Consider the following 25,958-nt stretch of genomic DNA (forward strand, 5'->3'; position numbering starts at 1 on the left):
TGGTTTTGACATTAAAATGGGCACTCTAGGTGTTTTCCTGGTCCCCACTCACTGCCGACTATGCTGCCCCATTGACTTGCATTGGGTTTCGTGTTTCGGTCGATCCCGACTTTACGTCATAATCGGCCGATTTCACTCGACCCGACTTTTGAGATAGTCGGGTTTCGCGAAACCCGGCTCGACTCTAAAAAGGTCAAGGTCGCTCAACTCTAGTCAGCACACCTCAGTACGCATCTAATGATGAGACTCAGGTGCCACTTTCTGAAGCGTACTGTGCTGCCGAGACTACCCAGGAGAAGCAGTTGTTGGAAGAGGGTAGTGTAGATGGTGAGGTCCTTGACCCATCATGGCGTGAGGTACAGGAAGGTGGTGGGAGCACCTCTGAGGAAGAGATTCCCCGAACGGCCCAAAAAGGAGGGAGAGGACACACTGGGTTAGGAGCACTTAGGAGCATGCCTCTTCCAAAACCCAAAACGGGTGCTCCCAAGACTTGCAGTGCCTGGTCCTTTTTTGACACAGTTGCAGATGACATTTGCTTTGTCAAATGCAAGCTGTGTAATCAGAAAATGAAAAGAGGGAAAAATGTCAACAACCTCAATACCACAAATATGTGGAAACATGTGCGGACCAAGCACGTGGTGGAGTTACAAAGACACACTGAAGACCTAGGCCAACCTACAGCGCCACCTACCACCTCTTCAGCTCGTGTTGTAGCCTCTTCCTCCAGCTCACACACAGCTGGTTCGGCTTCATTACAGGATCGCCATGGAAGAACCTCTGGCACTGTTGTACAGAGACACAGTGTAATTCCACCCACAGCACCACGTTCCCTATCATCCTCACACTCCCAGGCCAGTCTACAGCCATCGGTAGCACAGGCATGGGAGAAAAGGTGCCCATACTCAGTAAACCACCCCCGAGCACAGGCTCTGAATGCTGGCATTGCAAAACTACTGTTCCTTGAAATGCTCTCATTCAGGCTGGTGGAGACTGACACCTTCCGTAACTTCATGGCATTGGCAGTCCCACAATACAATGTGCCCAGCCGCTTTTATTTCAGCAGGCAAGCCGTCCCTGTCCTGCAAAAGCATGTGGAGGAAAAAACTAAACATGCGCTACTAAACGCCGTCAGTAGCAAGGTCCACCTGGCCACCGATGCGTGGACCAGTAACCATGGACAGGGATGATACCTTTCCCTCACTGCCCATTAGGTAAATGTTGTGGAGCCGGGTACAGATCTTGAGAGTGGCACTGTACGTATTCTGCCAACTCCAAGGATTGCAGGAATCCAGTCTGTACACATTGACACCTCCTCATACTTCAGTTCCTCTGTATCAGCGCTGCAGGAGCCGTCACAGTCTACCTCCACAGGGACCCATGAATGCTTACCTGTTACGACCGATATGAGCACAGCCATGGCCAAACGTCAACAGGCCATATTGAAATTAATTTCTTTGGGGAATCGAACCCACACAGTGCAGGAGCCATCAAGCAGGAGAGCGACGTGTGGTTTGTGCCAGCGAATCTCCAGCCAGGCATGGTAGTGTGTGACAATGGCCGAAATCTGGTGGAAGCTCTGGGCCTAGGCAACCACACTCACATCCCATGTCTGGCACATGTGCTCAACTTGGTCGTGCAGACTTTTTTGAGGGACTATCTGGATCACTTGTGGCGTTCCAGCATGGCAAGATCGCGCATTGCAGCTCTGTAGCGCCGATTCCGCCTTCCGGAACATCACATCATATGTGACCTACCCACCAGGTGGAATTCAACGTTACATATGTTGGAGCAGTTGTGTGAGCAGCAGGCAGCAGTAATGGAGTACCAGCTGCATCAGGCGCAAACAAGTTGCACTGCGTGCTGTTCACACTTCACCACCACTGAGTGGGCCTTTATGAAGGACATCTGCCACGTTTTTTGTGTCTTCGATGATTCCACGCAGATGGCGAGTGCAGATGATGCACTAGTCAGCATGACTATCCTCCTTATCTTCCTGCTTAAAAAAACACTGCAAGCACTAAGGGAGGAGGTTGTGGAAGAGGTGGAGGATGAGGAGTCACAAACACCATCTGCTTCTGGACAGTCTGAGCAATGTGGTTCCTCACAAAGTCCTAGGCAGGGGATACTTTGTGAGGAGGATGAGGAGGAGTCAATGGAGGAGGAAGACATATGTCCAGAGGAGGGAGTTACGCAATGCTCTAGTAGTCAGTATGTAGAGTGAGGGTGGGGTGATGCAGAGCAGGCAGAGATGATGCCTCAAGCAGCGGACAGCGTTTTTTTGCCAGTTGGAAGTCTGCAGCACATGGTTGATTTCACGCTGCAGTGCCTGAGAAACAACCACCGCATCGCCCACATTCTCAACATGGCTGATTATTGAGTGTACACCCTCCTAGATCCTCGCTATGAGGACAACTTACAAAGCCTCTTAACATCATTGAACCGGGAGCGTAAAATGCGGGAGTACCAAGACACACTGGTGCATTCCATCATGTTCTCCATTCCAACCGAAAGCAGTGCTGCTAGTGCTTTACAAAGCAGCTCAGTGCGTCGAGGCAGTGGAGGAAGCTCTGCACAAAGAAGCAGCGCCTCAGCACAAGGCAAGACCAGTATGGCCCAAATGTGGCAAAGTTTTGTGTCCCCGCCACAAATGTCTACACCATCACAGACGGCTCCAGTCAGCAGGAGGCAACGTTTCCTTCAGATGGTGACAGACTGCATGTCTTGCCCTCTCAGTGTTCTCCCATACGGCTCCTCCCCCTTCAAGTTTTGGGTCTCTAAGCTGGATACATGGCCAGAGCTTAGCCAGTATGCATTGGAGGTTCTGGCTTGCCATGCTGCAAGTGTATTATCGGAACCCGTCTTTAGTGCTGCAGGTGGTGTACTAACAGACCGTCGCATGCGACTAACCTCTGATAACGTTGACCGGCTTACTTTTCTGAAAATGAACAAGGCCTGGATCTCGCAGGAATTTGCCACTCCTCTTCCAGATCGAATAATTGGTTAGCAACAGTATCCAGGTGTCTTGTTGTGTTCATGTTTCTACCACCTGAACTGTAATCCCTGGGCTCCAACACCGCCAGTTGCTGCTCAGAAGTGCTGTCTGCACAGTTAACACTTGCTCCTGTGTTATTGGGGTTCAGTAACGCCAGCTGATCCCCTGCTGTGTATCCGGCAATTTCTCCTGCTTCATTCACATTCTCACTACTACAGATATTAAACTTGCTCAAATTAGGCCTCTGCCTACACTCTGTTTCTCCTGGAATCCCTGGGCTCCAACACTGCCAGTTGCTGCTCAGAAGTGCTGTCTGCACAGTCAACACTTGCTCCTGTGTTATTGGGGTTCAGTAACGTCAGCTGATCCCCTGCTGTGTATATTGCAATTTCTCTTCCTCCGTCCACACTCACACTACAACAGATATTAAACTTGTTCCAATTAGGCCTCTGCCTACACTCTGTTCCTAGCATTGACCCTGGGCTCCAACACTGCCAGTTGCTGCTCAGAAGTCCCGTCTGCACAGTCAACACTTGCTGCCCTGTTTTTGGGGATCAGTAACATCAGCTGTTCCCCTGCTGTGTATACGGCTATTTCTCCTGCTCCGTCCACACTAACACTACAACAGATATTAAACTTGCTCAAATTAGGCCTCTGCCTACACTCTGTTTCTCCTGGAATCCCTGGGCTCCAACACCGCCAGTTGCTGCTCAGAAGTGCTGTCAGCACAGTCAACACATGCTCCAGTGTTATTGGGGTTCAGTAACGTCAGCTGATCCCCTGCTGTGTGTGCGGTAATTTCTCCTGCTCCCTCCACATTCTCACTACTATAGATATTAAACCTGCTCCAATTAGGCCTCTGCCTACACTCTTTTTCTTCTGTAATCCCTGGGATCCAACACCACCAGTTGCTGCTCAGAAGTGTCTTTGGCACGGGTACTCTCTCCTGCCCAGCTTGGTTCCAGCACGCCAGCTGTTTCCAGGTAGTGTCAAGGTCAATTTGCCTCCAATACGTTGTCCTGTCAGGTTGCGGTAGGGTTAGCCGACTATGGTGCCTGCAGTTTAGGTGCTTCCTATGTGGGCTGCGGGTTCTGGCAATCAAGGCTGGTTCCGTAGTGCCAATAGGACAAGCTCCCCCTGTAGGACTGTGGGTTGTCAGTAACTCCGGCTGGCTCACGGTCTTGCAATTTTTTTTTCATGTGGACCTTCTGCTGCTTAATTGAGTTCCAGCACCATTAGCTGGTTCTTTGGAAGTCAATCTTGAATAGGTCCCCCTGGTTTCCAGTATCATCAGCAGGTTCCAGGCAGAGCCTTTGGCTTAGGTGTCTCCTTCTCGGTATCCGAGTTCGACCAACGTCTGGTGGTCCTTGGTAGTGCTTTCTGGCATGGGTACCTCCTGCTTAGCAACCAGCTTCCAGTACCATCAGCTGGTCCTCAGTAGTTCCATTGGCTCTTGTACCTTCTGCTACCCATCCTGGTTCCAGTACCGTCAGCTGGTTCCAGGCAGGGCCTTTGGTTTGGGTGCCTCCTTCTCAGTATCCGAGTTCCACCAACGTCTGGTGGTCCTTGGTAGTGCTTTCTGGCACGGGTACCTCCTGCTTAGTAACCGGGTTCCAGTACCATCAGCTGGTCCTCGGTAGTTCCATTGGCTCTTGTACCTTCTGCTACCCATCCAGGTTCCAGTACCATCAGCTGGTTCTCGGCAGTGTTTTTGGCTCTTGTACCTTCTGCTACCCATCCTGGTTCCAGTACTGTCAGCTGGTTCCAGGCAGAGCCTTTGGCTTAGGTGCCGCCTTCTCGGTATCCAAGTTCCACCAACGTCTGGTGGTCCTTGGTAGTGCTTTCTGGCACGGGTACCTCCTGCTTAGTAACCGGGTTCCAGTACCATCAGCTGGTCCTCGGTAGTTTAATTTGCTCTTATACCTTCTGCTACCCATCCGGGTTCCAGTACCGTCAGCTGGTTCTCGGCAGTGTCTTTGGCTCTTGTACCTTCTGCTACCCATCCTGGTTCCAGTACCGTCAGCTGGTTCCAGGCAGAGCCTTTGGCTTAGGTGCCTCCTTCTCGGTATCCGAGTTCCACCAACATCTGGTGGTCCTTAGTAGTGCTTTCTGGCATGGGTAGCTCCTGCTTAGTAACCGGGTTCCAGTACCATCAGTTGGTCCTCGGTAGTTCCAATGGCTCTTTTACCTTCGGCTACCCATCCGGGTTCCAGTACTGTCAGCTGGTTCTCGGCAGTTCCTCAGCCTTCTTGTACCTTCTGCTACTTTTCCAAGTTCAAGCTTTTTGAAATGGTTTTTGGTAATCACTCTGGATCTCCCTGACGATGACCCTAAAGATGACGGCCTTGAAGACCACCCCGAAGAAGACGATGACCCCGGAGACGATGACCCTGAAGACCACCCCGAAGAAGACGACGACCCCGGAGACGATGACCCCAGAGACGATGACCCTGGAGACGACGACCCTGAAGACCACCCCCGAAGAAGACCAAGAAGATGACCCTGAAGAAAATGACCAAAAGGACAAAGAACAAGAAGACAACCACCAAGATACAGAAGAACAAGAGACAGATGACCAAGAAGCATAAGACCAAGAAGCTGCAGGACAAAAAGCAGAAGAACATTAACCCCTTTCTGACCTCGGACGGGATAGTACGTCCGAGGTCCGATCCCCTGCTTTGATGCAGGGCTCCGCGGTGAGCCCGCATCAAAGCCGGGACATGTCAGCTGTTTTGAACAGCTGACATATGCCCGTAATAGGCGCGGGCAGAATCACGATCTGCCCGCACCTATTAACTAGTTAAATGCCGCTGTCAAACGCAGACAGCGGCATTTAACTACCGCTTCCGGCCGGGCGGCTGGAAATGACGTCATCGCCGACCCCCGTCACATGATCGGGGGTCGGCGATGTGTCAGGATGGTAACCATAGAGGTCCTAGAGACCTCTATGGTTACTGATCACCGGTGGCAGTGAGCGCCACCCTGTGGTCGGCGCTCACAGCACACCTCCATTTCTGCTACATAGCAGCGATCAGCAGATCGCTGCTATGTAGCAGAGGCAATCGAGTTGTGCCTGCTTCTAGCCTCCCATGGAGGCTATTGAAGCATGGCAAAAGTAAAAAAAAAAAGTGAAAAAAATAAAAAAATAAAAAAAAATAAAAGTTTAAATCACCCCCCTTTCGCCCCAATCAAAATAAATCAATAAAAAAAAAAATCAAATCTACACATATTTGGTATCGCCGCGCTCAGAATCGCCCGATCTATCAATTAACCCCTTTCTGCCAGCTGACGGAATAGTACGTCAGCTGGCAGATCCCCTGCTTTGAGGTGGGCTCCGGCGGTGAGCCCACCTCAAAGCCGCGACATGTCAGCTGTTTTGTACAGCTGACATGTGCGCGCAATGAGCGCGAGCGGAATCGCGATCCGCCCGCGCTCATTAACTAGTTAAATGCCGCCGTCAAGCGCTGACAGCGGCATTTAACTAGCGCTCCCGGCCGCGCGGCCGGAACTACTCGCACTGCTGACCCCCGTCACATGATCGGGGGTCAGAAGTGCATCGCCATAACAACCAGAGGTCTCCTTGAGACCTCTATGGTTGTTAATGGCCGATTGCTTTGAGCGCCACCCTGTGGTCGGCGTTCAAAGCAACCTTGCATTTCTGCTACATAGAGGTGATCTGTACTTCACCTCTATGTAGCAGAGCCGATCGAGTTAGGCATGCTTCTAGCCTCCCATGGAGGCTATTGAAGCATGCTAAAATTTAAAAAAAAAAGTGATTAAAAATATAAAAAAAATTAAAAATATATAAAAGTTCAAATCACCCCCCTTTCGCCCCAATCAAAATAAAACAATTAAAAAAATCAAACATACACATATTTGGTATCGCCGCGTTCAGAATCGCCCGATCTATCAATAAAAACAAAGGATTAACCTGACCGCTAAATGACGTAGCGAGAAAAAAAATCAAAACGCCAAAATTACGTTTTTTTGGTCGCCGCAACATTGCATTAAAATGCAATAACGGGCGATCAAAAGAACGTATCTACACCAAAATGGTATCATTAAAAACGCCAGCTCGGCACGCAAAAAATAAGCCCTCACCTGACCCCAGATCACGAAAATTGGAGACGCTACGGGTATCGGAAAATCGCGCAATTTTTTTTTTTTAGCAAAATTTGGAAATTTTTTTCACCACTTAGATAAAAAATAACCTAGACATGTTTGGTGTCTATGAACTCGTAATGACCTGGAGAATCAAAATGGTAGGTTAGTTTTAGCATTTAGTGAACCTAGCAAAAAAGCCAAACAAAAAACAAGTGTGAGATTGCACTTTTTTTGCAATTTCATCACACTTGGAATTTTTTTCCCGTTTTCTGTTACATGGCATGGTAAAATCAATGGTATCGTTCAAAAGTACATCTCGTCCCGCAAAAAATAAGCCCTCACACGGCCATATTGACGGAAAAATAAAAAAGTTATGGCTCTGGGAAGGAGGGGAGCAAAAAACGAAAATGAAAAAGCGGAAAAAGCTCCAGGGGTGAAGGGGTTAAAAAAAAAGCATTAACCTAATCGCTAAACGGCGTAGCGAGAAAAAAATTTGAAGCGCCAGAATTATGTTTTTTAGGTCGCCGTGACATTGCATTAAAATGCAATAACGGGCGATCAAAAGAACATATCTGCACCAAAATGCTATCATTAAAAATGTCATCTCGGCACGCAAAAAATAAGCCCTCAACCGACCCCAGATCACGAAAAATGGAGACGCTACGAGTATCGGAAAATGGCGCAATTTTTTTTTTTTTTTTTTTTTAGCAAAGTTTGGAATTTTTTTTCACCACTTAGATAAAAAATAACCTAGTCATGTTAGGTGTCTATGAACTCGTACTGACCTGGAGAATCATAATGGCAGGTCAGTTTTAGCATTTAGTGAACCTAGCAAAAAAGCCAAACAAAAAACAAGTGTGGGATTGCACTTTTTTTGCAATTTCACCGCACTTGGAATTTTTTTCCCGTTTTCTAGTACATGACATGCTAAAACCAATGATGTCGTTCAAAAGTACAACTCGTCCAGCAAAAAATAAGCCCTCACATGGCCAAATTGACGGAAAAATAAAAAAGTTATGGCTCTGGGAAGGAGGGGAGTGAAAAACGAACACGGAAAAACGAAAAATCCCAAGGTCATGAAGGGGTTAAGCATAAGACTAAAAATCAGAGCAAAAGATATTATCTAAATTATAAGCAGAAGAAGACTAAGCAGTGTATGGGGTGAGTCCGTTCCTCCTCGTGGTGCCCCTGGAAAAAACCTGCTGCAGGCAAAACTGAACGCGGAGAAATTCTGTTGTAAATCTTTTGTGACAGGCAAAACGGAAGGTGTAATCTTCAAAAATCTTCATACTTTTATAGATAACAACTACAGGAATGCCTGTCACAAATAAGAATATGATGAAGAAGAAGAATATGAAGAAGATGACGAAGTAGAAAATGAAGAAGAATAATAGTTGAATAAGAAGAATATGAAGAATTAAAAAAAAAGGAATAATAGGAAGAAGGTGAAGAAGAAGATGAATAAGGTGAAGAAGAAGTTGATGAAAAAGATGCTGCTGCTGAGGATGATGAAGGAGAAAGTGTGGGAGATGTAAAAAAGAAGGTGAAGAGCATGGAAGCAGTGAAACATAAATATCTGACTAAATATAAAAAAGCTTAACTAAGTCTAAGTTCACATTTGCGTTGTGCGCCGCAGCGTCGTCGCCGCAACGCACAACGCAAACAAAAACGCAGCAAAACGCATGCGAAACGCTGCGTTTTTTTGAAACGCAGTTGCGTTTTTACAAAAAAACGCAGTGTTTTTCGACGCATGCGTTTTTAGTGCAGTGAGTCATTCTTCATCCCCCTCCCACAAAAAAAAGTGTCTACACAATAGATAAGGACCACCAATGGCTAGAAGAGGGTTGGTGTTAAAAATGTGTATATACCATGGCAGAGATGAATTCCTCCCATTTTGCTGGTATTCATGATGGAGCGACCCATGGACAGTATCTACATGGATATGGAGATGGAATTTGCCTTGGCTCATGCCTATGCTGTTGCCTGTTTTAATCAAAGGGAAAGGGAAAAACGGAGATGGAGTCGTCGCCGCTTTTGGATACACCCTATCGTGGAAGTCCGGGAGAGCCGTGGAGCATACCATTGCTTGTTCGGCGAACTGAATGACAACCGGGAAAAATATTTTGAATATACCAGGATGTCACAGGACAACTGCGTCGGGTGGAAGGATCCATTAGCAGGCAGGACACGCAGCTCCGGAGAGCTATTTCCACAGAGGAACGGCTGCTGGTGACTCTACGGTACGTTGCTGTTTGAATGACTGTGATATGTATTTACTTTTTATTTTATTTTTGTTTTTAATTGTAATGGTCAATGTACTTTTATAAATTACAATGTACTTTAATCTAAATTTCTTTATCTTCTTGGCAGTTTCCTGGCTACCGGAGAGACGTTGAGATCACTTCATTTTCAATTCCGGATTGGAGTCTCCACTCTTTCCGGAATTATTGCTGAGACATGCCGCGCATTGTGGGATAATCTCCGGGAGGAATTTTTACCCGTCCCTACAAGCGAAATCTGGGAGGCCAACGCACAGAAATTCGAGCAAGTGTGTTCTTTTCCAAACTGTATTGGCGCAGTGGATGGAAAGCACATTCGGATTACCAAGCCTGCGAAAAGTGGATCCCTTTTCTACAATTACAAAAAATACTTTTCAACTGTGCTCATGGCAATTGCTGGTGCGGACTGCCGTTTTCTCGCAGTGGACATTGGTGCATTTGGGCGTGCAAATGACTCGCGCACATTTAAAGAGTCGGATATGGGCCAAAAATTATATGGCAACAATTTTAATTTCCCACAGCCACAACCTCTTCCCCACACCGAAGGCCCTGCGATGCCATTTGTTGTGGTTGGGGATGAGGCATTCCAAATGTCTGCCAACCTATTGAAACCCTACTCCAGTCGGGGCTTGGACCATACAAAAAGGGTTTTCAATTACAGACTGTCCAGGGCCAGAAGGACTGTGGAATGCGCCTTTGGCATCCTTGTCTCCAAATGGCGGATATTAGGATCCGCCATTAATCTTAAAATTGAAACAGTGGATGAGGTGGTGAAGGCTTGTGTGGTTCTCCACAATTTCATTATGGCCAAAGAGAGACTGAATGTGGAACTTGATGAACCCATAGCCAACCCATTGCCCGATTACCATGATCATCCTCTGAGGACAAGTGTGGAAATTGCGCAGATGCGGGATCGTTTTGCGGCCTATTTTGTGTCAGATGTTGGCCGTGTGTCATGGCAAGATCAAATGGTGTAGTAATGTTACTGTTGGACTGTCTTCTGATTTTAACTACACCAATAAATACCTCTACTGTGACTGTGCTAAAAATATATGAAAATAAAGTAATTCTCCAGTAAATGTGCAATAAATGTTCCGTTTAGGTTGGTTGGGTATATGTCAAATTTGGCATCTAACTATAGTTCACAAATTTAATGTGCCTATAAAAAACTGGAACCCGTTGTTTTTAAAATGTTGTTGTTTAATAAAAAATTTTTCTAATTTTATACCGATTCAAATAACATTTTTATACCATAACATATTTATTTGTTTGTCTGATCGCCGTGTATCTTTGTGTTTTACAGCAAACGCAACGATAACAGCGATGTTTTACAATGGTAACCAGGGTAAATATCGGAAGCGTGGCCCTGCGCTTAGCAACATGATGTTTACCCTGGTTACCCGTGGGCCTCTGCATCGTTGTTCGCTGGAGAGCTGTCTGTGTGACAGCTCTCCAGGGACCAAACAGCGACGCTGCAGTGATCTGCATCATTGTCTGTTTCGCTGCTGCATTAAGTGTGAACACCTCATACACTTTAGTGTTTGTGAACACCTCATACAGCAATGAGAGACACCCAAAAAAAGGCAAACTAACAATTGTAAAAATAGTGTCTGACATTGCATATATGAGGTGTTTGAAGCACAAAATATGTGTAGACAGCACACGGCGTGACTTGCCGAGAAATATTCTGGAAACTAAGAACAAATATTGTTTTTTTAAACCAAAATTTTTTATTGGGGGGGAAACAGAAAAAAAAAAAAAAGGGGGAAATAAACTTAGGGGGTTTCAACCTGTGCCACCATGGGGGAATGGTATGTGTCTTGTTTGGAATGGGGAGAGGAAGGGGAGGATGATGATGAACAGGAGGATGATGGCGAAGAGGAGGATGATGTCCTATAGTCCAGGAGGCTCGATGGCAGGTCCAAACCCTCCGCAGGGTATACTGGGGAAGAAACCGCCACCTCTGTAGGGGAGGGAGGAGGCAACACAAGCCTTTGAGTTTTTCTTGGTTGGCCCTGGCTGCTCCTGCTGCGGCTAGAGCCCCGACGCGCACTTGGTGTCTGTACTGGAGCAGCCAGAGCCTCAGTGTGTGCCTGAGTGTGTGTCCTCTTTCTTTTTTTGCGTTTTTTTGCTCCCGCGGCAGCTCCCCCAGAATGACGCCTACGGGAGGATGAGGGCATGGCAGGAGCAGGAGTCGGCGCACTATGCTATGGTGCCTGTGGTGGCGTCGCTCGGCACGTGGACCACGGTGGGGTGGCTGGAGTGGCTCTCCAGCAGGAGTCGGAGTCATGCTTGCCAGCGACGTCACTACAGGCATTGTCGCTGACTGCATGACCCGAGCCTGCTGGAGAGCCCTCACGTAGGTAGTGTTGCAGGCCTGCATTACCGAAATCTGGAGTTCCGGCGTAAGGTGTTCCACCATGCCCTTAGCAATGGTACTAAAGAAATGTTTGGCCGGACTCGAGAGCTCGGATTCCATAGTTTTAAAGCGCCGGTCGATATTGGACAGACGAGTGTCCATTTTATCGCTCAACGCCTTGAAACAGTTCTGGAAAACCGTGCTCAAATGCAAAACTTCGGGCATGGCTGGCCTGTCCGAGGCCCGCTGGCGCTGTCGGGAATTCCCAAACAAAGGTGTGCCAGAGGCCTCGGGCAGGGGAACACCTGATGTACCGGCTGCCGGTTTTCCAGATGGCGGTGCAAGCCTGCTGTCGCTGTGGGAGGGCTGTGATGGGTCAGATGGCGATTCATGAAGGTCCGCTCCTGCGGGGCGAGCTCTCTCGAGGGTGCTGCTGTGTGTCCTGTGAAAAGATAATGGAAAAATTAGTCTTCAATTAATAACCTATCCCATACGCCAACTCCTGGAATAAAAATAACATTACATTACACAACAATACAAATCCTCTGTCTCTCAGTCTGTGTGGCCTATAATAAATTGCTGATTGTTATCGCCAGCTGACCGTTATGGCTGACGATAATGTGGCACCCCTAGGGGTATTTGCCACAAAAATAGTTACTGACAGTAAGTACAAATACTAAAATAGCAAGACTGCACTACCACCTCCGGCCAGAAGGGGGAGCTCCAGAGACTCCCCTTGATCCAATCTGGTCTGAGAGAAGAAATGGCAGCTGGGCCAAGGAGCTGATAGTGAGAGGTCATACAGTTGAATCTCTAACAGCCCTGTGACTGTTACCAGGCCTAAATCTCCGGCCTGAGGAGAAGAGGGATAGAGAAAAAGGACATTGTGAGAACCGGGTAGCATTAATCACTACCCAGAACAGGCGCAAAGACGGATACCGGATCCGTGGCTGTATTCATTATATATAATACAGCAACCGGAAAAACGTGAGGTGATATCAGCTTCACTAGGGTCGGATGCAGCAACAGACACAGAGTTCAGCGGTACTCCCAGAGGGGGTAAACCGATAAAAGGACTCGGGTTGCCCGTCGAACCAGGACCCGGAGGGGACAGATTGGGCCGGCAGCCAGTTCACATACAGCAGCAGGGCCACACAGAAATTGCGCACAATAAGAGGCGAAGACCCCGGCAGGGTCAAAGTAACTCAGAGTTCCCATACAGACTCCGGTGACAGGACTGGTTGTAAATCCTTTTATGTTAAAGTAAACTGGTTAAACGTTTCAGTGCCTCAGTCTTTCATTTGGACAATAGCCATCTATCCAGGATCGAGATCGTCACCGCTGGGAGAACCTGCTGCTGATCAAGTAAGTGCCTGTCCCCTCATGATACCCCTTACACTGTGCATTGCCTGAGGCCACAGCACCGGGTCAAGCCACCCGTGACATCCCCCTCAAGAGACAGACTCCATTGGTCCGGTGCTGGGTATCCCGGTCTCCTGGGCGTCACAATTGGCGTCACGAACAGGATCTAGCCAGCCCGTATACCGGGTATTGTGTGCCGTGATTGGAGCCCAAAACTGTGAAAACTGGGATGAAAAATCTTGAAAATTGACTTTATTAAAGAAAAATCCATTCCCCATTGAAAACTATTGAAAGTGACTTTTCCCCATTGGTTATAATGGAGTAAAGATGGCCGCCATCCCCTGAGGTAATCACTTCATAACCGTTAGGCACGAGACTGTTAATTGAGCTACGCCATCACCTGAGCCACAGTCTAACTGAAAAACTTCAGAATCCGCCATTACAGAGCGCGGTGGGTGGGAGCAGCAGGGGGCGTGTCAATGTGGGCGGCACCAAGCTGAGCGCTCTGACATCAGAGCAAGGGGAAAATCGATCCTGCTGCACAGCGGAACGAATCTACACTATCCCGACGGAAGCGAAGGACCGGAAGGGTCCGGATTAACTAAGGGGGCACAGTATGTCGCAGCACGGAGACGCCGCAGCACTCGGCAACGCTAATGCAGCTGAAAGACAGAGTGTCAATAGAGAGTCCGGCAGCGCAGCGGTGCAAGGACTGGCGCCCATCATGCCGGTGCTGATGCCATATACCCCGGGTGGCCCATGGCTTCCAATGTATGAAGGTGAGCCTAATACCCTTGACGATTTCAGAGAAAAGATGCTGGCCCATTTTGACATGTTCCCTGTGGGTGAAGTTCAGCGTGTTAGTCTCCTGATGATGCAGTTAAGTGGCCATGCTAAGCGAGAAGTCACAGCATGGGCAGCTGATCTAAAAGGCACTGTTGAACGCATATTTGCTGGATTAAAAGCTACATTTGAAACCACGGCCAGCAGCAAAGCTAAAATACGATTCTTTAGTTGCAAACAAAAAGCTAATGAGGGCGTGAGAGACTTTGCCTTAAACCTGCAGGAAGCCCTTAAATCACTTACACTGGCTGAACCCATTTTTAACACCGGAGCGGAAAAACTGCTAAGAGATCAATTTATTGAGGGACTCTACACCCCTTCTCACCGGGGGCATGTGAGCATGCTTGTTTTTAAGAACCCTGAATTGACATTTGCCCAATTAAAGGAGAGCGCTATACGTCTCCAGCTGGCAGAGGCACCTCGGGATCAGGATCCTGCGCAACCCATGGCAGAGGCACCTCAACAACAGGGAGTGCCAGTGACATCAGCTATGTCTGGGGCCATTGCTAAGCCCCTGGGGCCCAGTACTAATGAGGCTCTTCAACAAAAGCTTGACTCTTTAGCTGATGTTGTTGCTTCAATGGCTAAAACCATGCAGGAGATGAGAGGACACAAGATGGAGTTGGCAAACTGTAGAGAGGATGTTCCATGGATGAGACCCCGGAGATACCCGACATGGAGAGGACGACCCCACGACCGCTACCAACCGGATGGACAGCCTATTTGCCGCCGTTGCCAGCAGCCGGGCCACTTTGCACGAGATTGTGATTTAAACGGGAATCCCCTGGGAATGCGGGCCGCTTCGCAGGAATGAACTTTCAAGGCCCAACACCCTGGCACGACAGGTACATCGGAGGACGACCCATTATCCCTATCGTGCTGGACGGAATTCCCCTCAACGCTTTGCTGGACACAGGTTCCCAGATTTCATCTATACCGTATATCCTTTATAAGAGGTACTGGGCTGATGCAGATATTGATAAAGGGCCCTCTGATGTTGAACTAGATATATGGGCCAGTAATGGTAAGTTGGTACCGAAACTAGGATTCAGGGAGATGACCATAAAGATTGGTAAAGTAGAACTGAAGAAACAGGGTATAATTGTTGTTGATGTTGACCGGCGGAACTGTGAACCAACTGTATTGATAGGAATGAATGTGTTAGAGAACTGCTTTTCCGAAGTCATTTCTGTCTTACAGCAAATTGCTGAAACTGCCCAATCCTGCCAGCAGAGAGTTCTCCGGAGGGAAATAAAAGTATTGATGTTAAGGCAACAGGTAGAAGTTGCAGGTGGAGAAATCGGCAGTGTGAGGGTAAGTGATCCAACGTCTATTGTAATCCCACCAAAAACAGAAATGCTGGTATGGTGTAGAGCAGCCATTGGTACTAAGGGACGAGATTATCAAGCCTTAATAGAACCAGTGTACACCGACAGCAGGCCCACTATACTCACAGCACGAGGGATAGTCGAGGTACACCGGGGACGAGTGCCGGTACGACTTTTGAACTGTGGAGAGGAAGAGGTCACTTTGCCAAGGTATGCTACAATGGCAAAGCTATATACTGTTGACAACAATGCCATCACAACCATTGAGCCCTTAGAACCAACCTGTCAGGTGGAAGGCAATGGCTCAGATGGAGAAATGGAGGATTGGTGCCAACAGCTACACGTGGGCATAAATTCAACACCTACCCATCAAAAACAAGGGGTGTATAGGCTAGTGACGGAATATGAACAAGTCTTCAGTAAACACCCATTGGACTTCGGACGAATAGAAGGGGTAGAACACACAATCCCCACAGGTGACCATCCCCCAATAAAAGAAAGATATAGACCCATACCGCCCGCTCACTATCAATGTGCAAAAGATATGCTGAGGGAAATGAAACAGGCCGGGGTAATAAGAGACAGCTGTAGCCCCTGGGCGGCCCCTCTAGTGATTGTCAAAAAAAAGGACGGAACCATGAGAATGTGCGTAGACTACCGGAAGATTAATAACATCACCCATAAAGACGCCTACCCCTTGCCTAGGATAGAAGAGTCCTTAACTGCTTTGAAATCTGCTAATTATTTTTCCACCTTAGACTTAACAAGCGGGTATTGGCAAGTCCCTGTGGCTGAGAGAGATAAGGAAAAGACGGCATTCACCACACCAATGGGTCTATGTGAATTTAATCGCATGCCGTTCGGACTCTGCAACGCATCCGGTACCTTCCAGCGGCTGATGGAATGCTGCCTCGGACACAAGAACTTCGAGACCGTCCTCCTGTACCTAGATGATGTGATCGTCTACTCAAAGACTTACGAACAACACTTAATAGACCTGGCAGAAGTGTTCGAAGCCTTATCCAGGTATGGCATGAAAGTCAAGCCATCCAAATGTCACCTTCTCAAGCCAAAGGTACAGTACCTGGGACACATCGTGAGTTCGGAGGGAGTAGCACCAGATCCCGAGAAAATAAGCGCCATAAGGGATTGGCCAAGACCTACCAGCGCAAAAGAAGTGAGACAATTCCTGGGATTGGTGGGTTACTATTGCAGATTTATAAAAGGATTTACCAAGTTGGCAGCACCCTTGCAAGACACCTTGGTAGGGCAGACGAAGAAACCTTCAAACCGAAACCCTCCTTTTCAGTGGAACGACGAAAGGGAAGACTCCTTTGAACAACTAAAGAAGGCACTAACCGGAGAAGAGGTTCTGGCATACCCAGATTACCATAAACCTTTCATCCTCTACACCGATGCCAGTAATGTGGGACTAGGAGCGGTGCTGTCACAAAAGCAAGAAGGTCGGGAGAAAGTCATCGCCTTTGCAAGTAGAAAGCTCCGGCCTACTGAAAGAAATTCAGAAAATTACAGCTCCTTCAAATTGGAACTACTGGCAGTAGTTTGGGCTGTGACGGAGCGTTTCAAACACTATCTGGCCGCTGCAGAATTTATTGTCTATACTGACAACAATCCGTTGACCCACCTGGACACAGCCAAATTAGGTGCGTTAGAACAGCGATGGATAGCCCGGTTATCTAATTACAACTTCATAATCAAGTATCGAGCAGGTCGCAAGAATGGAAATGCCGATGCCCTATCCCGGATGCCACACTTGAGAGATGTAGAAGAGGAAACGGGGGAGCTTGAAGAAATTGAACTACCAGCCTTCCATCGTCCCAAGGCAAAACATCATCAGTCAAGTACCTATCAGAAACAACAAGAGGTGAATTTTAATCCGTTAGCACACCATAGATGGGCTGACACCCAAGACAGCAATCCGGCTGTGAAGTTGGTGAAGGAACTGTTGACTGAGCAAAGTGCATATCCCTATGAGGATGCCCCAGAAGAGACGCATCAACTCTGGAAAGAGAGAGGCAAAATGTTCCTGTATCAAGGGAAGCTCTGTAGAAGATACACCAATCCGAAAACACATGAATTGGTTTGGCAGATTATTGTGCCTAAACAAGATGTGAAGATGGTCCTCGAAGCTTACCATAATGGTGCTGGTCACTTCGGTTGGAAAAAGTTAGAAGTACTTCTAAGAGAAAGATTTTATTGGGTCGGGATGAGAAAATCAATCGAACAGTGGTGCAGAAATTGTGGCCCGTGTAACCTCAGAAGAAACGATCAAAAGAACCAAAGAGCACCACTGCAGCCCATAATCACCAAACAACCACTTGAACTTGTAGCCATGGACCACGTGAAGTTGACACCAAGCCGGTCCGGCTATGTCTATGCCTTGACCATCGTGGACCATTATTCACGTTTCTTGGTAGTAGTACCCGTAAAAGATCTGACAGCAAAAACAGCAGCCAAAGCGTTCCAAACGTACTTTTGTAGACCCCATGGATATCCGGAACAGGTTCTCACCGACCAAGGTACAGCCTTTGAATCAGAGATCTTCAGAGAATTCTGTAATATGTATGGTTGCAAAAAGATCCGGACGACGGCCTATCATCCACAAACAAACGGCTTATGCGAGAAGATGAACCATATTGTAATAGACCTACTAAAGACTTTACCTGAGACAGAAAGGAATCAATGGCCAGAGAAATTGCCTGACTTGGTGGATCTGTATAATCATGTCCCGGTGAGCTCCACCAACTGCACCCCAGCTTACCTTATGCGTGCAAGACCCGGCCAATTACCAATCGATCTAGAAATGGGAATTCTGAAACCAGACGCAGAAGTTCAAGACTCCAATTGGGATATCATACGGCAAAAGCAGTATCGCCAAGTGCAAGAGAGTGTGGAAAGAAGCCTTCAGCAAACTAGAGAAAGACAAGAGCGAACTTTCAACCAGAATGCTCTAGCGACCCCATTAAGACCGGGTGACCAAGTGCTCAAGAGAAATCGTCGAACCAATAAACTGGACAATCAGTGGGAAGCCGTACCCTACACAGTTTTACCAACAAGAGTGGATAATCCTAAATTGTGTCTCATTAGCAAAAACGGAGGCTTAACATCTGTACTAGTGTCAAGAGACAATCTTAAATTATGTCCGGAAGTATTGAAAGAGCCAGACGTTGTCCAGCCAGAACCAGAAGTTATTCAACCCATACAGGTTCAACCAGTAAAGGAAAAAGAAGAGGAAGTGTATCACACCTGTATAGGAGACTTTCCCAAAACCCTACTAACATACCATGGTGCAGTAGTGGTTCCCATGGTGGCCTTTTACCCAACACCGAACCCAATACCAGAAGTCCCAAGACAGGAAGAGGCTGACCCCGTACTACAGGAGGTTCCAGGCCAGGAAGAACAGATTCCTGGTCAGAGTAATCCCATTCACGGTGGACTTGCCAACTCCATAGTCGTGGAATTATCTTTAGCAGAGCGGGCAGATACTATATCCGCAGTAGACAGTAGTACACCACATGAAGAGACACCGCTATTACGTAGATCACAGCGTAGTACCCAGGGTCAATTACCGGCCAGGTATGCAGATTACCAACTATAAAGCTCATAATGTGAATTGTATATATGTTATGCCGTATATAGTTAAACAGAAAATGTAGTATAGTCATTGCTATCAGTCTGCAACGTTTAAGCCCAGTGCCTACAGAGACTTGTCTGTATGAACTTATTGCATATTCTTGAACTTTTTATCAGCCCGGAGGCACTAAATCAAAGCTCCGGAAAGACTGCTTTTTGAACTTTGCTTTTTGCTCTTTTTGAACTTTCTTTAGACTTTATATTGATAACTCCGTTGGAAAAATGGAACTAAATTCCTGGACACTAAGTACAGTGCCGTTCCTAATATCTTCAAGGATAGAACTGTATTAATGGACGCTATTTGAAGTGACTTTTTACAGAACTCTATTTTTGTTTCCTTGAGTGGTTTTTGTAACTTTTCATTTTTAAGACTCTGTACATATTAATTGTTATTTCAAAATGTTATTGTCCCACAGTCCCGGAGTACTGTTCTTAACTAAGGGGGAATGTGGCACCCCTTGGGGTATTTGCCACAAAAATAGTTACTGACAGTAAGTACAAATACTAAAATAGCAAGACTGCACTACCACCTCCGGCCAGAAGGGGGAGCTCCAGAGACTCCCCTTGATCCATTCTGGTCTGAGAGAAGAAATGGCAGTTGGGCCAAGGAGCTGATAGTGAGAGGTCATACAGTTGAATCTCTAACAGCCCTGTGACTGTTACCAGGCCTAAATCTCTGGCCTGAGGAGAAAAAGGAAAGAGAAAAAGGACATTGTGAGAACCGGGTAGCATTAATCACTACCCAGAACAGGCGCAAAGACGGATACCGGATCCGTGGCTGTATTCATTATATATAATACAGCAACCGGAAAAACGTGAGGTGATATCAGCTTCACTAGGGTCGGATGCAGCAACAGACACAGAGTTCAGCGGTACTCCCAGAGGGGGTAAACCGATAAAAGGACTCGGGTTGCCCGTCGAACCAGGACCCGGAGGGGACAGATTGGGCCGGCAGCCAGTTCACATACAGCAGCGGGGCCACACAGAAATTGCGCACAATAAGAGGCGAAGACCCCGGCAGGGTCAAAGTAACTCAGAGTTCCCATACAGACTCCGGTGACAGGACTGGTTGTAAATCCTTTTATGTTAAAGTAAACTGGTTAAACGTTTCAGTGCCTCAGTCTTTCATTTGGACAATAGCCATCTATCCAGGATCGAGATCGTCACCGCTGGGAGAACCTGCTGCTGATCAAGTAAGTGCCTGTCCCCTCATGATACCCCTTACACTGTGCATTGCCTGAGGCCACAGCACCGGGTCAAGCCACCCGTGACATCCCCCTCAAGAGACAGACTCCATTGGTCCGGTGCTGGGTATCCCGGTCTCCTGGGCGTCACAATAACAATCATGGACATTCCCGCTGCCAAAGCCTTTTGACCGCATACCACTGTGGGTAAAAAAAATTTTGGAATCTAAAACTCTTTCTTGACGCTGCCTATGCCGCAAAAATAGTATAAAATTTAATGTCAAGATAAAAAAAAAAAAAAAAAAAATACACAGTGATTTCACTGATCTGATTGCAGGAACGACCATGACGTTAGGATCATGTGATCGAGACTTCATCATTATTCCTGCGATCAGAACTACCCTGACTCAGAACTTAACCTGTCATGGACTACAAGGACTCACGCTTAACCCAAAAAATAACTAATGGCCTATATACCATTTCACTAGGGATAAATTTAGGTGGATGGCCAATATGTTACGCTGACTACATGGATGGCCAATACACTATGTGCCTGGGAAATATACTATGTGGATACGTGGCTAGAACGTGTACTATGTGGCTGCGATATAGTGCCCTGCCAATATACTATGTGGATGCACAATGTACGTGGCTGGGCAATGTACTATGTGGCTGTGCAGTAGGCTATGTGGCTGGGCAATGTAATGTGGCTGTGCAATATGGTTTGTGGACAAAATACTTACTGTCGGCGGCCAAGGACCGGTCTTAAGAACTGTAAAGCCTTGCTGTATTTGTATGGCACAGACTTGGCCGCAGCAGCACCACTCTTTGATCGCTCCTCCTCAGCCCGGATCCCCTTATTGAAACGGTCCTTCATGGATCGCCATCTGATCCTCAACCTTTTAACTGTGAATGCAAAGAAAAAAAAAAGGTTACATATTTAGCATTTTAAAAGGATAAAACAACCGTGTGCGATGCAAACTTTAGGCGTTGATTGCATCACACACGGTTGTGTTTATCCTGGAAAGATGGGTCATAGCAGCGTATCAGCACGGCGTATCAGCAATACTCACCAAAGTTGGCTTTGTCCTTGGCTGGAGCAATGTCAAAGCCCTCCCACAGCGACTTTGCCACCTCTACCCACAAACGCCTCAACACCACCTGGTCCATGTGCCGGGAGTCACGGCAGTCCCACAACGGGCCACGCTCCTGGATGCTGGAGATCAGGAGCTCCACGTCAATTACTCCTTGGTCCCGTTGTGAAACCTAGAAAAATTACGAACCAAAAAGGTTAGAAATATGCAAATATTAACAACCACCAGCACCTGTCATGATATGTACCTTGGCCCTATCCTTTGCCATTTGATATATGTATATTGATGGTTTCTACACCTGTATTTTGGAATGTTTTTGTTCTGAAAGTTTCACCTTTGTTACCTTCCCCCAATACTTGCTACCCTGAAAAGTTATAATGTAAGCTTACTAAACATCCCTAGTGAAAGCAGGATGCTACTCAAATGTAATGTTCCGCACAGCAGGATGCTACTCAAAAAAAAAAAAAATTGTAAAAAAAAAATACTCACTCGCCGTCCTGACGCCACACCTTGGCCCTGACCTCGCTGCTCCCGCTGACTGCCTTCCCCCTCACTTGAAGAAGCCTGTAAAAATTGTATAAAGAAATTATTTTCAATACTACAAATGACAGCGAATAGTAAGCAAATGGACATAATTACTCACCGCACTCCCCTGCGCCGATTGGCTATGTTCAGAATCACTCGCCATTCTTGCAAGTTTGTTCTGCCATGAAAAAATGGGAAAAAAAAAAATCACATCCAAACCTAACTATGGCACATACAATAAAATAGGCCCAAAAATTTAAACAACCACAATTGACTATTGACTGATAGGACAATGCAAAATCAGAAAGCGACACCACAACGCCATACATTGCAAGAGAAGACAATAGAAGAAACTATACAAGAATAGACCCAAGCAAAATTAAGCAAAAATAGACACCTATGTCCAAATTTTTACATATCAAAACTTTCCAAAAAAACATTACAGGCACAAAAAAGGACAATGAAATAGCTAAATAATGAACGCCATACTTTACAATTGCAACAAGACATGATCCAAAAAAACACCATCTGGTGACATCTAACCACAGAAAGACATCAGAAAAAGGCAATAAATACCATTCTAGATAATAAGCAATAAACATTACGGGACAACCGCTGTAAAAATATACAGCAACCCAAAGATAAACCATAGTCAAATAGAAAAGAAAACACATGAAATTTTCAAAAAGGGCCCCACCCAAAAAAAAAAAAAAAAATTATACTACACACTTGGCAATGCAAACAGTCAATGAAGGAAGATATATGCCATACGGAAAACGACGTAAAAACATCAGAGATTTTTTTTTAAATAAAGGGAAAGTACAATTGAAACTATAATGGCATAGCAGCACGGAACTATACAATACAAATGAGACATCATAAATGTAGCCCCCCACCAGCAAGAAAAGACACTCAAGGAAAGAAAAAATAAAGCCAACAGCATAATAAAAACACAGCAAGACATGAACCAAGAAAATGCCACACAGTTACCACCAACAATAGAAACCAGAAAAACATGCACCTGAAATTTTACAAGAAAAAATGAGCCAAAATCAAGACATTGAACAACCACATGACACAAGAACAAAACACAAAACCAATCCAAAACCAACGTAAAAAAAAAAAAGGCCAAAGACAATAAACGCAATCATATAAAGCCAGAAGAACATCAGAACCAGAAAAACAATTTTTCAATAACAACCCATAACCGTAAAATAGCACAGACCAAACATTGCAAAAATAAATAAAAATCAAGAAATAAAACACAGAATACAAAATGTGCAAAGAGAAATATATACTTACAAGTTTGGAAAGCAGATTCTCTCCAGATTCTCTCCTGGGTGATGACTTGTAAAAGACAATGGCAAACCCCTTTTTCTTTTATATATATAGGTTGTTTTTTTTGTGTCTAGACAAAGTCTAGACAATGTTTTGCATTTTTTATTGGAAAACGCATGCGTCGTACAACGCACCACGACGCAGGTACTTGCGTCGTCTGCGTTGTCAATACAAGTCTATGGCGGAATAGGCGCATCGACGACGCAAACACGACGCATGCGTTTTTTAAAAGGTCGGCGCCGCCCGAAAAATGCAACATGTTGCGTTTGCCGCGCCCAGACAGGTGCGCCCTAACGCCGCATGCGGCGTAAAACGCAACAAAACGCAACACAACGCATGCACATGCGGCCCCATGCGGCGCCAATGTTAAAGATAGGGCCGCACGACGCATGCGTTTTGTTGCGGCGGCGACGCTGCGGCGCAAACCGCAAATGTGAACGTAGCCTTAGTCAATATCTTTGTAACTCCGAACGTCTTAAAAAAAAATTAATTACTGCTATTCCATTTGATTGGTCTAAACCTCTATGCCTTTAATGTCTCCTCCACCTCCCCCAATACATCCTACCTTATTCTTAGTTGTTTTCCTTCATGTAGAATTAATCTACAAGGAAAGAAAGGGTTTATTTTAATTCCGATATTTTTGTCCCATTGACTTGCATTGGTTTCCGGTATCGGAATCGGCGATATCCGATATTTTTGGGGTATCGGTCCGATCCAATCCGATCAGTTATTTCCAGATATCGGAAGGTATCGCTCAACACTATTAGTGATATCTAAAATACTAGAGAATTCCAGATGATCCAAAATGCGTATAATGGAGAAAACAACAAGAATACGTATTAGTATAATTCTTGTGCTTTACAGGTAGGAAAAAGCTACAGCAGGACTTAGCTAATGGGTTAATTAAAAACATAAATGCTGTAAAAAATATGCGTACTGTGATATGTACAGAAAATGTTCTCTAATTACTTCAGGGCTGCTGACTGCCTGCAGCCTTTGCTATTTCGGTAAAGTGGACTTCTGCTCTGACATAATGTTGATGAGTTAATCAATGACTGCAGTGGTCATGTGACAGAACAATGTTGAGAGACTTGTGAAGAATAGCAGCACCAACATTGGATGAATAGCACTACTGTGAAAGGTGAATAACTATTGTTTTTACTTTAAATGGGTCCCTGAAGTAATTAAGCAAGGGATGACTACCATATGAAATCCACTTTAACTTTAGATGCATTTTACAGATTTAACAGAGTAGGAGCTGAACTGGTGACAGAAACCCATTTCTTCAGAAATGAGAGCTAATGGAGCACCATATTATGAAGCTGCTTTAACCCCTTCCTACTTCAGGATCTAATAGAGTGAGCGGGAGTCTACTGATCAAGTACAGGAATGTTATACAGCTTGCATGTGATTCTAAAAGCAGCAATTGGAGCTAACGTAAATGCTGATGTTTAACCACTTAAATGTAATCTCTGTGATATTTCACTGTATATCACCATGCTGAAGTATCGTAATAGAATGTTTTAATTATCAGCTTTCTTATGTAAGGAGGTGGAACACAAGAAGAGTCCGGGGGCGGTTACCTTCTCTGCTCCATGCCTGGAACCATTGAGCTGTGCTATAGGTTCCCCCGGGGGGGCAGATTTGGAGACTGGGACAGGAAGGAAGCTGGGCAGAGAGCGGGAAAGGCACACGTGCAAGTGGCAGAGCAGCATGTGCAGCGGTCAGGGCAGGAGGCAGCTGTGCTCCGGGGAAAAAAGAGGGCTCCCGGTCAGAGGACAAATGCAGGGAGATTGCCCAGAAAGACTGCATCTTGTGCGTACATGAAAGCGGACTCTGCTGTGACTGGAGAGGGGCACCTTGACACCCATGCAGAGACAGTGGCCCATGCAGAGACAGTGGCCCGTGTAGAGACTGTGACCCCTGGTACCCACGGTATCAGTGCAGAGCCCCCGATTCCTGTTAAGAGACTTAATAATAGACTGAGCATCGTTTTCCTGGGATAGGCTGTGCTGGAAAAGCTAAAGACTCAGAGCCTGTGCATATCACATTAACTCCCGAAACCCCAGCCAGCGGGCTCCTAGAGACTATTCAGCCCACGGACAACAGAGGGACGACAAGTGCCGCTGTTTCGTGGTGCCTACGTTGGAGAAGACGACCCTTCAAGCAAGTCCTCATCAGACTGATAAGTGTTCTTTTCCTCAAGAAATCCCGCTTAATTCTGTTACACTGTTTGACTCCCATATTTTGCACCGTTATCTTTTCAGTTCATATTCTACTGTTTTCTCCCTGCGAGGAGAATATTGTCCCTGTTAATAAATTCCCCCCAACGGTTGGTCTGTCTGTTCCGTGGTGACATACTCAACCCTGCACCCTATTACTTACATCCAAAATTAAAGTAAAAAAGTCAAAATAAAATGTATATTGGGTATCACCATGTCTGTAAAAGTCCATTCTTAAGATATAACATTATAAATTACTTAACCCGTGCCATTAAAAAAAACACGTCAAAATGTTAACTTATGGGGGATCCGCACTTCCCAAAAAAATGCAATAAAAAGCAATAAAAATATCCCCCAAAACAGTACAATTCAAAAACAAAAAAATTGCCATGCAAAAGAATCAAGCCCTTACACAGCCTTAGCGATGGAATATAACAAGAGTTTTGGGTCTCAGAAAATAATGAAAATCCTTTTTTTTACATAAGTAAAATAACAAAATACTTAAGAAATATGTACAAGTTTGCCATTGGTGTAGTCATGTTGACCTTGAGAATTATATTGCCTGATCAAGTGCACTGCACAATGAACACCATAAAAAAACAAAGCTCAAAAAACCATGGCAGAAATGTGTTTTTTTTTTTTTTTTCTTCACCATTTCACTTTACTTGAAATTC

This window comes from Ranitomeya imitator, chromosome 2 (genome assembly GCF_032444005.1).
Source record: "Ranitomeya imitator isolate aRanImi1 chromosome 2, aRanImi1.pri, whole genome shotgun sequence".
Taxonomy (NCBI): Eukaryota; Metazoa; Chordata; class Amphibia; order Anura; family Dendrobatidae; genus Ranitomeya; species Ranitomeya imitator.